We start from the raw sequence: 11,082 nt of genomic DNA, 5'->3' as shown, positions 1-11,082 counted from the left end.
AGAACAAGAGTCTTTGGTTTGCTGAGATGTACAGACACCGCACTAGGCTCGCTCTTCTGGGACCGTGTCCAGCTTCTGTATGCACCGTCTGGAAGAGACAGTCCTGTTGGGGAATATGTGCCTGAGCTCTACTTTTACACAAGTGCAAGTATTTGGTAGTACCCTCCCCTTCACCTCTCCGTTATTCTGCGAGTCAAAGAGCACCCATGCACACACGCACGCACGCACGCACGCACGCACGCACGCACGTGCATGCACAGTACCCAGAAGAAACATGGCGATCCTTCCTTTTTTGTTGTTTTGTGACTTACTCTCATGAAGTCTGGCCTGGGCCTCACAGCTGAAATGTCCTTAAACTTCTGATCCTCTCACTTCTGCCTACAGAGTGATGCCGTCCAGGTGTGCGCCACTATGCTCGTCTTATAGAGTGCTGAGGGTAGAAGCAAGGGCTTCATGCGTGCCAGGCAAATGCCTTCCCAACTGAGCCACATCCCTAGGTCTCTGTTGCTTTTTTCTTGGGCCCCAGTACAATCTCTGTCCCCTGTTCCTTTTCTCCGTTACAATCAAGTCCTTTGAGGATGTTGTTGTTGTTGTTGTTGTTAACCTTTTCTAACGCTCCTTTCCACATCTCTTTTGCTTCTATTTTTTCTTAAGTGAGAAATTCACTGAACTTACACAGGCTGTGGTCATCCCTAGCCCATCAGAGAAGGGTCCAACTCTCTACTTAATTAAGGATTGGCTCTGGAGAACCTAAAGGCTCTATTGGAGAAAGCGTTATTGTCGAAAACCAAGAATAATTATTTGGAGCAAAACCAAAATGCCTTGCCTCTGTCTGAACCCCTGTTGATTTACAAACATAAGGTAATTCGCCTCAACTGACTTAACTCCTGCTCCCATTCGGCTCCCTCCTGCTTCCCGACTAATGTCTTAATTCCCTTCTGTATTCTCTGCGCTATCGAATCAAAGCAAAATTTATCTTTCTTCCATTTGCCAAAGCGGAGCGAATTTGGAAGGGGAAAATTACTAATAAAGGACAAAGGATTTTTAAAGAAAACGTATTGTTTCATTTCAGTGACTTGGAACAGACTACAAAGACACTTAATCACTATATTAAATCAAAGGAATGTAAATCACATTATTCACATTCATAAATTGCTGACATGTGGCTTTTGAAAGACTCAGGATGGGAAGGCAGAGGAAGGAACACAGTCTGGATGTGAGTAACCCTGAGAGGCAGAGCTAGGAGCCGCTTTCCAGATTTCCTTCCCTTCTCTTTCACCAGGCGGCCATTTTACAGCTGTGGCTCAGACCAGCTCTGCTCGCATTTCAAACGTCGATCAACAAGGTCTAAGACCATCGAGTCCTTTGCCTTAGTCACTCTGATTGTAGTCCTGAAGCATTGTGTCATCTTGGTGACAAAATCAGACAGACATGTTTGGAAATTCACCTTGTTCAAAGGTAAATAAGTCTGTTCACTTCTTTTTAAGCATGTATGGCCGTGGCCAGAGATTTATTTTTGAAATACAAATTTATCTGCTATAAACCAAGCAATCCTGAATCAATGATGACAAATCACATCTTCCGAAACACCATATATTTGCATAATGTTTCCCTGGGCATCTGATAAGAGGGAAACTACTGTGTGTCCCCACAGAGTCACAACGGTTACAAAGCAGGGTGAGGTAGAGGATAAGTGGGGTCGATTAGGAGGTAAGAACTGGAGGCATTCGCAGCTAGGGGAGAGCTTATACTAAACACTGACTTTCACTCTCACAACTGGCCACCACGCAAGGTTCCGGACAGAACCGCTTCCTGAACCTGTGACCCTGAGTGATCCAGGAGGAGCGTGTATTTTTCCCTTCAAGCTCCCTTCCTATCCCGAAGCTTAGTCTGTGTCTCCCTGCAGGTGGATAAGGTAAGTTTCAAGGCTTTCCTCTCCGAGGAAGTGTGAAAAATGAGCTCTCAACTCTGGCCCAATAGGTGTTTCCCAACTGCCACCTAGCCCTGTTGCCAATTTCTTATCCTAGGACCCAGTCTGTTCTTGTCCTGGCTGTCATTTAAGCTTCACAGAGATCCTTCGCACTCCAGGGTTTGCCTTGAACACAGTCTTTGGCTACCTTGGCCCATGTGAGGTCTTAGTACAGAGACTGAACCTAACCTGTGTCCTGCCGTCCTTCTTCTCCCTGCTGAAGATTGAAAACAGATACATACTCTCTTTCTACTTCTGCTTTTCCATCTGCCAAATGGGAGTGCTGCTAATACCTCCCTCAGGTAGTTTTAATATACACTTAAAGTGGACACACGCACAGAAATCCCTTAGTCACTTGTCAGTAAAAATCACTGTAGACAGCTGATTCCTGGTCCTCCCAGCAATCATGTTCTAGGAAATTACAGGGAAACTGAATTAAGGAATTCTGAGCCATTGCTGTAGGAGAACTACAGAGCAGCTTGACACGGGTCTCTAACAGCAATAATTTCGCCAACAGATCAATACATAACCTTATTTACTGTGTGATTCTGCTTGGAGACATCTTGTTTAATGTACGCTGTCGATTCATAAACATGGAGCTCAAGGCCAAATGTGTAGTAATTCATGTCTGCGCACAGCTCACCTTCATTCACATTTTCTCCACAAGGCCCACGCTGTCCACATTTATTAGCACATCCGCATGACACCTGGGCCCTCTCTCGACTGCAAACTCACCAAGAAATACAATTACAAAACGGATAAGAAGAAAAAGATCCTAAATGATTCACAGAAAGCTGAAGTCTGTTAGTACCTCCTTGTTAGGTGCCTAGGAATTTGCAACTCCGTGGCTCGAGTGCTGCCACTCTGCAAAGCAATGGGTGTTGATTCTCAGATCAACTCATAATTGAGCAAGTCGGTGAGTTTGCAAATTCCAAATCCATGAACCATAAGGATCAGCTGCATGATAAGTCATCACTCAATGGCATGAACAACATGCCGGGACATTTCCTGGTTTACAGAAGATTAATAGCCCAGTGGGGTGTTGGTTATAGGGGGAAGTGCTGTGGCTGGACTCCTGGATCCCACACCACACAGCAGGGGCAGCTCTGTCTCTCTCACCTACATGAAGGAGCCCAACATCTAGAGGCCACGCTTTTTGTTTATCTCTCATCACAATTTCTGTGAACCATGGAGTCTCAGCGTATGGAAAATTCAGCCATCGTTGTGGTCTTCACCTTTATCCCTCTCTGTACACCCAGGAGCTAAAAACCACCTCGAAAAATAGAAATTGCCTCTGCCTGTGTGGAATGAACGAGCAGAGTAAGTCTGGTGTCCAGCGTTTGTCCAGCACACGTGCGACCCTGAGTGTGGTTCTCCAGCATAGAAAAAAAAGACAGAAAACAAAGAGTACTTTTTCTGACAGAAGCCCCAAGAAGGGAGAAGTCATTACAACCACATAACAGCCCCATTTTCTTCCTATCAACCACTAGATCCTTGCTAGAAATGAGTCACTATTGGATTTCATGATGTAGAATTATCTTTGGGTGTGGAGGGTGTTAGTCAAAGGACAATAAACTTAGCTGCATAGAAGGTGGAAAGTTGAAGAGAGCAATTATTACACGTCATGCTAAGAGAGGAAATCATATCGCTCTTACCAGTTTTTCACAAATAATAATAGGGTGAGGTAGAGTTTATGTTAAGTAATTTGATTTAGGTGTTCTACCATTTGTACACACACACACACACACACACACACACACACACACACACACAAATTCATATACATTATGAACATAGAGAATTTTTTAATTACCAATTGAAAGGCAAAGGGAGAGAAGGGGCTATGCACTAGACTTTAGCAAATTCCTAGTAATTAAGTTATAATAAACTCTTTTCCAAGTTATGGTGGTCATTACAAATTCTACACATTCATGAAACTTTCGGGCAAGCTTTCATTTTCTTAACTAATAGATAATAGCATAAAAAGCAAACATGTTGGGACTAGAAAAATGGCTCAGTCAGCAAAGTGATTATGGCATAAGCAGGGGAAAAAGAATTTGAACCTGTGTGTGTGTGTGTGTGTGTGTGTGTGTGTGTGTGTGTACACACACCTGCATACATAAGTGCAGAAGTGTGTAAATGCACAACCTCCTGCTTCTACAATGTCATTGCTGAGGAACTGAAGACAAGAGAGTGACTAAGGAAGACACCTCAGTATTGACCTCAGGCCTCCATAGCCCTGTATCCACACAAGAACACATACACGTGAACATATACATACCCCACGGAAAATTATAGATGTCAGAAAGACATGCAGTCTTTAAATACATCTGTATATACACCGGGTAGTGTTTAAATCTGCTAGCCATATTTATCTCCTCCAATATTTATAACTGACTTCCATATGACTAGCATGCCTTTCTATATATCCCTAATTCTGGTTAGGCAGACCGCTCAAATATTAGTATAAATAATTCCACAGAAGATTAGTAGTATAAGCAATGTGTTACAGCGCTGCAGTCTAATATCAAAGCCGAAAGGTTTCGAAGCAGTTCTGTGCATCGGTTGGTCTGCGTCAGTTCTCCAGAGGTCCTCTCTATATCACAGGATATAGGGAAGAAGCCCGGGAGGTCTGATGCTCAGCCTGCTGCTATTGGAAGGCTGGGAAATGGGTGGTGAGACAGACCAGCTGTCAACATCCAGCATAGTCCCAGGGAAGTGCAGTGAGCTTGTCCTTGTGCTTCAAGTGCTGTGGTTCAAATGACCTCCTTAATAAGTGTCTAGGAACAGTAAGGAATTCTGTCCTGTTCTCATCATCCAAACGAAGATGGGGCAAGAGTCTCTGTGAACACCAGAGAGATCAAAACATCCTAACAGATAGTACTGGCAAGTGCTTAGCACCGCTTGCAGACTCTACCCCAATAACGTATTCTTAAAGATCGACAAGGAAGCACTCACCGTTTATGAAGGAGAGCGCAAAGCTGGGAAGAGACGTGACTCAAGCATGTTTTGAAAATGTTGAACAGCACAACTTTACCTAAGATGTCTTCATCAAACCTCTCCCCTCAGAGCTCAGGGCCCTCAGAGCTCAGGGAAGAGGAGGCATAAAGAGCGTAAGAGTCAGAAGGACGGTGGAAGAAATCAACTGAGAAAAACTCATATGCGCTCACAGGGACCGAAGCCCCAAGCACGGGGCCTACACCTGTTGGTACCAGGCCCTCTGTGTATAGATTATAGCTTTCAGTTTAGTATTGTTTGTTTTTCTCTGTATAGCCCAGGCTGTCCTAGACTGGCTTTGTAGCCCAGGCTAGCCCCAAACTCAGAGATCTGCCTGCCTCTGCCTCCTGAGTGCTGGGATTGAAGATGTGCGCCACCATCATCCGGCTTCAGTTTAGCATTTTATAGGACTTTGAGTGAGGGGACAAGTGGGTCTCTGACTCCTGTGCCTTCTCTTGAGCTCTTTTCTTTCTGTTGGTTTTCCTTGTTCAACTTCAATGTGACGGGTTTCGTTTTATTTGTTTATTTTTATTTTACACGTTCTGTTATCACTTAGATGCCTGTTCTTTTCCAAAAAAAGAGACAGATCAGGGTTGGGTCTGGATGGGAGAAAAGGAAGGGGAGAGGAACTTGGAAGAGTAAAGGGAGGGGAGACTGTAATAATGATAGATTGTATGAGAAAATAATCTATTTTCAACAAAAGGGGGAGGCAGAAAGAAAGAGAGAAACAGAGAAAAAGAAATAGAGAAAGGAAGAAGGGAGGAAGGGAGGGAGGGAGGGAATGACCGTGATCAGCAAAGCACAGGGATACACTTTTCAGGGTGGGGCGATAGCTTTCAAACTGGCATTTCTATAAAACAGGGAGATGACTTTGAGAAATAGTTAACTAATGTTGTAGTTGATATGTGGTATTATGGCCTGGGTCTTAACCGTCTCCTGAAGGCTCACTCACATACTAAGAGGCTCGGTGGCCAACCTGTGGTGCTACTAGAAGGTGGGGTCATTAACAGGTATAAAATAGGGGACAGTGGATCTCTGCCCCATGCCATCTCCTTCCCAGACACCAAGAGGCGAGCAGTTCCTCCCTATCTGCTCCTGTCACAACACACTGTACCATCACAGGCCCAAGGCAACAGGACCATGTGACCACACCCAAACCTCCTTCTGTCCTTCAAAACTTTTGCTCCATCTAAGTTGTTTTATTTCGAGAATTTGTGACAGCAGATGGGGGGGAGGACTAATGCACGAGGCAAAATAAAAATGTCAAAATATTAACTGGCAAAAGATAACACAACTCCATCAAGAATAAATTATCTGATGTGTGATTTCCATACGGAATTACAGGGGAGCCATATGATGTGTGAAGCCACAGATGGCCTATTTATAGACTTGAAATCCATTTTCATTGGAAGTGGAACTCAGAAAGGGAAAAGCACACACAGTTGTAGAACATGGGGGTTCCGAGATGGACATGATTATCTCCAGTGTCTAGGCCAAATCAGAAGCACTCAGCCCCTCCAGTAAGTTCTTTGTCACCTGTCTCCTGGTGTCTGCTGGGTACTGACAATCCTAGGTCACCCTTGGCTGGGAATAGTCCTCCACTCTGTGTCTTCTTTGTCTCTCTACATGGTCTTACCCTCTGTGCCTGTATCTAAACTCTGACTCCTCTCTCTTATCAGAACACCAGTCATTGGGTTCTAATCAGTACAGATCAAAGATGACACCATTCCCAGACCCTCAACCACAGCTGTAAAGACCCTATACTATCATTTCCACAATACTCAGCGATGGGAAGATTTGGGTGTGTTTTGGGGGTGAAGAGTATTTAACCATGACCCATGTGCATACTTTTAATTTCAATAATTTCATCTCACTGTTTTTAATTGGTGGCGTCTTTTAATCCTCTTAATTTACAAGTCTACCTTTATCCCTTTTCTTCTTTTCTAATTCATGGATTGAAAAGTTAGGACTTGGCTAGCAAGATGGGTTTAAAAAAAATGATAAAGACTGGAATGAAAGCCTAGAAAACTTGTCCCCGCCCCTGAGTCCACAGAATAGAGAGATGACTCTCAAAAGTCCTCTGACCTCCACACATGCACTATGGTACTTGTTCACGCACACCTCACGCACATGCATGTACACCACCACCAAACATACACATGCACATGTGCATGTGCACATACATACACATACACACACATACACACACATACACACACATACACACACATACATACACACACATACACACACATACACACACATACATACACACACATACACACACACATACACACATACATACACACACATACACACACATACACACACATACACATACATACATACACACACACATACACACATACACACATACATACACACACATACACACACACACACACACATTCTTAAAGCTACATAGGACCATGTAAGCTGCAGTTCCCATAACCTAAGTGTAGCTCTGGCCATCTAACTCTTAGACATTGCTCTTGACTGCGTTTACACAGGCCACCAGAAGCTCTCCTCCCACTAGAATTCATACCAAAGCCCTGAATTTTAGCTTATGCAGTGAGTCCTGGCAAGACTCCTCCCACACCAATCTCTGACCACATCAGCTTTGGATGTGGCCCTCAAATCTCCCTAAAATGCAAGCTTGATCTCCAAACACTCGTACTGTTCCTTGGAGATCAGGCTTTAGGGAGTTAATTGGGATCAGGAGAGATCTTATCACATAACCCATAGGGGGATCTGAGGTTCTTCAGGAAGAATAGGAAACCAGAACACTCACTTCCTCTGCCTCCCCATGTGCCGTCATCACCAGGATCAAGAGCCAAATAGACCTTAGTTCTTCATAAACTGTCTACTCTCTGCCATTTTGTTACAGTGTCAGAAAATTACTTTTGAGAATCTGACCAAAATCCTTATCTTTCACCTTTGATGTGATTTCTAATCATTCTGGCCTCTCTTCAACAAGAACTCTGCCGAACCATTTTTAAAAGCAATACTCTCCTCATGCTTGAGGTCTCAGTAGTTTTCCACTCACTGCACCTCTTCTCACCACTGTGGGAGAAATCCCTGCTTCTCTTCCTGGACTCATCTTGACACCGAGTCTTGTGCCTTTATTATCAGGTATATTTCCCAAATCAAAATGTCTTTACATTTATCTTATGTCAGCTCAGGGTGTTTGGACAATGTGGTTTCACATTTTTGTTCTTCTTCGTTCTCTCCAAAGTTAGGTCTAAAAGAAAATCTGTCAGACTTCAGTTCCGTTCTTCGTGCAAAATATAGGTAAGGGTAGCACTCGTGCTTTTCATAGGAGTCCTACTTTTCCTGACGTTAGTTATCTTTTACATGCAACGACTGCATCTCCTAATGGGGGCATTTTAATCCTGCAGTTACATTTTCATTCATTCATTCAAATGCCACTGCAAGGAAATTATAGTAAAACACTTTCTATCTGCTATGTATCCAGTCAGTATTACAGTCACATAAAAATTATTTAAAGTGCTTGATGTTTTCCTTCCTCGGTTTTGAAAGCAAATATGATTATCCTTTATCATCCCTCAAAAATGAAAATGTAAGTTATCACTATGAATTCATGGACTTGAACACATCAATGGGTCCTATTTGAATAAAATCATTAGACTATAACAAAATACCGGAGGATAAGGGGGAGGGAAGATTCATTTGCCTTTATGGTTTCTCCCTTTCTTTCTTTCTTTCCTTCTTTCTTTCTTTCTTTCTTTCTTTCTTTTTTCCTTTCTCTCTCTCTTTCTTCCTTCCTTCCTTTCTTTCTTTTTAAGATACTAGGCATTTTTTTTATTTTTAAAGATTTATTTATCTATTATATATACTGTAGTTGTCTTCAGACGCACCAGAAGAGGGCATCAGATCCCATTACAGATGGTTGTGAGCCACCATGTGGTTGCTGGGATTTGAACTCAGGACCTCTGGAAGAGTAGTCAGTGCTCTAAACCGCTGAGCCATCTCTCCAGCGCCTTTGTGGTTTCAAAGTCCATTATCACGTGGCTCCACACGTCTGGTTCTGAGGTGAAGCATTTCGTTATGGCTGAGGAAAGTGGGAAGCTGTTCACCTCGTAGCAGATGGAAAACCCACGTAGTGAACCAGGAAGTGTGCAGGTCGCACCGGTGTTGGTCCTTCCATCGGTTAGTCTTGCTTCCTGAAGGTTCCACAACTTCCTCATTGTAGTCTGAGCCAGCAGCTGAGCCTTTAACGTGTGGCCTTTGGGGAATCACACCTCATCCTTAGTGCTTTTCACACTCACTTCACAGCCTTTCACAGTCTTCCTGAGATTTGCTATGAAAGGGGCTTGAAGCTCATCTTTGACACTTCTTGTACCAGAACGGAAGTCTTTAGGGGGTTCTGGTTTCTATCCAGATCAATGCCATTCACTAAGGGAGTCGGGTTAGCCGTCTTTTGCAAGCCTCTTGGGTACAAAGAGCTAAAAGCAGATGTTTACACTTACAGTTTTAGAACTAAAGTGTCCCATCAACCCACAGTCTTCGACACTGAATCTGAACTGCCACTTTGTTCCAGGTCAAAGCCCCTCGTTTTTAAGGGTGTATGAATGACAGAATTAAATACCCCACAATGACTCGTGCAAACAGCTCAGATTAATATTCAATAGTATCAAGAAAATTATTCGGCACAAGTAACTAAAAGTCCATATTTTCTTTTAACGGTACGCCTCTGTTTGCAATCTGCTGTATTTTAAGGTCTGTGACTTGTGCAATCTCTCAGTGTAAATCTGTGAGTAAATCTTCAGCGGGCATCACCACCAGCCACTGTTTTTCTAGATATTGTTGGAATCTAAGTTGTAAGGCAAGAAAGAATGATATGGAAGGGCTGGAGACAGGGCTTAGTGGTCAAGAACCCTTGCTGCTCTTCCAGCAGACCTGAGCTCAGTTCTCAGGACTCACAACGACACTTACAGTGCAGCCTGTAAGTCTAGCTTGAGGAGCTGACTCCCTCTTTCTGGTTTCCAGAGGCATCTGCACACACACGACATACACTTACATAGACACATAAATTAAAAAAACAAACAAACAAACAAACAAATATTTGAAAAAGAACAATATACCAAATCTTTGCACAGTGATAATGGTTTTCTATTTTGTTTTTGAAAATGGGTTTTGGTTGCTACAAAACGTTTGGTTCATATTTTTCTTCTTCAATCTTTTTAAATGTTATTTTACTTTGTTTCCAGGTATTTGTCCATGTTGATATTCTCCACTTATTCGGCATATTTTTCTAAGTGTTTATAAAGATTGAAATCGGTGTGTGTATGGCGTGTATATCACACAGATCACACACACCGATGTGTGCAGAGGTCAGAGGAATCTGGGAAGTTGACCTACCTTTCTACCGTGAGTCCTAGGACCAAATTCAAGTCACCAGGCTTACAAACAGTTTTACCTGCCAAGCTGTCTCACCGGTACAACTTGCTTCCAGTGTGTGTTTTTAAAATGTCTTTTCTGATCCCAGGAACATTTTCTTTGCTCATATCCGAATATTCAGTCTGTTTTCTTATTGCGGTTTTCCTTTTCAAAGCCTTGACCCGAGCTTTGGATCCTCTTTCAAACATTCTTCTTTTCCTTAGTAGCCTGCATTGGTGGTAGTCATGTCGTTGTTATTAATCTTATCATCATCATCATCATCATCATCATCATCATCATCATCATCATCATCAGTTATTATTGACACAGTTGCATCTTCCCCAGCCTACCTTTCTCTGCAGATGTAATCCTCTATCTTTCCTCTCCTGTGCTCTTCATGCTCTCAATGAATGTTGAGTTACACAAGAACCTGGATCAGAACAACAAAGACCCAGGGAATGTGAGATTCAGACCCAGATGCCCACTACCTTACTGTTTCCCTAACTAAAAACAAGTACATGGGCTAGTTAAGAGAAGTCACAGAGGTCAGCAGCAGCACCATCAGCTTTGAGTCCAAAGGTTGGGTCCTCCCAAATCTAGAGCATCTAGACCTCCCCCCAAACCCCTCTGCATACATTCACCTTTGAATCTAAAACTGCCAGAGAACATGACCAACTAGGTTCTGGAGAACTCTAACGTCACAAACATCCCGATCG

General features: G+C 43.1%; 2 long non-coding RNA genes across 3 annotated transcripts in view; one reads left to right on the top strand and one right to left on the bottom strand.

Moving 5' to 3' along the window:
* The first annotated feature begins 263 nt into the window (after window positions 1-263).
* LOC148001853 (uncharacterized) overlaps window positions 264-11,082 on the top strand; it is a 15,240-nt gene continuing 4,421 nt past the window's right edge. Inside the window, exons 1-3 of the long non-coding RNA XR_015635742.1 lie at window positions 264-399; window positions 655-861; window positions 1,283-1,458. This is a non-coding gene — a long non-coding RNA (uncharacterized LOC148001853). The remainder of the gene's footprint in view (window positions 400-654; window positions 862-1,282; window positions 1,459-11,082) is intronic.
* Window positions 8,783-11,082, bottom strand: part of LOC148001852 (uncharacterized) — a 19,615-nt gene continuing 17,315 nt past the window's right edge. For both annotated transcript variants that reach the window (XR_015635744.1, XR_015635743.1), the window contains exons 3-4: window positions 10,717-10,796; window positions 8,783-10,594 (exon numbers count right to left, since the gene is read on the bottom strand). This is a non-coding gene — a long non-coding RNA (uncharacterized LOC148001852). The remainder of the gene's footprint in view (window positions 10,595-10,716; window positions 10,797-11,082) is intronic.

Source organism: Rattus norvegicus, chromosome 13, assembly GCF_021556685.1.
Source record: "Rattus norvegicus strain SHRSP/BbbUtx chromosome 13, alternate assembly SHRSP_T2T, whole genome shotgun sequence".
NCBI classification, from domain to species: domain Eukaryota; kingdom Metazoa; phylum Chordata; class Mammalia; order Rodentia; family Muridae; genus Rattus; species Rattus norvegicus.
Note: the sequence above shows the minus strand (reverse complement) of the source record. Positions and strands in the feature narration are given on the sequence as shown.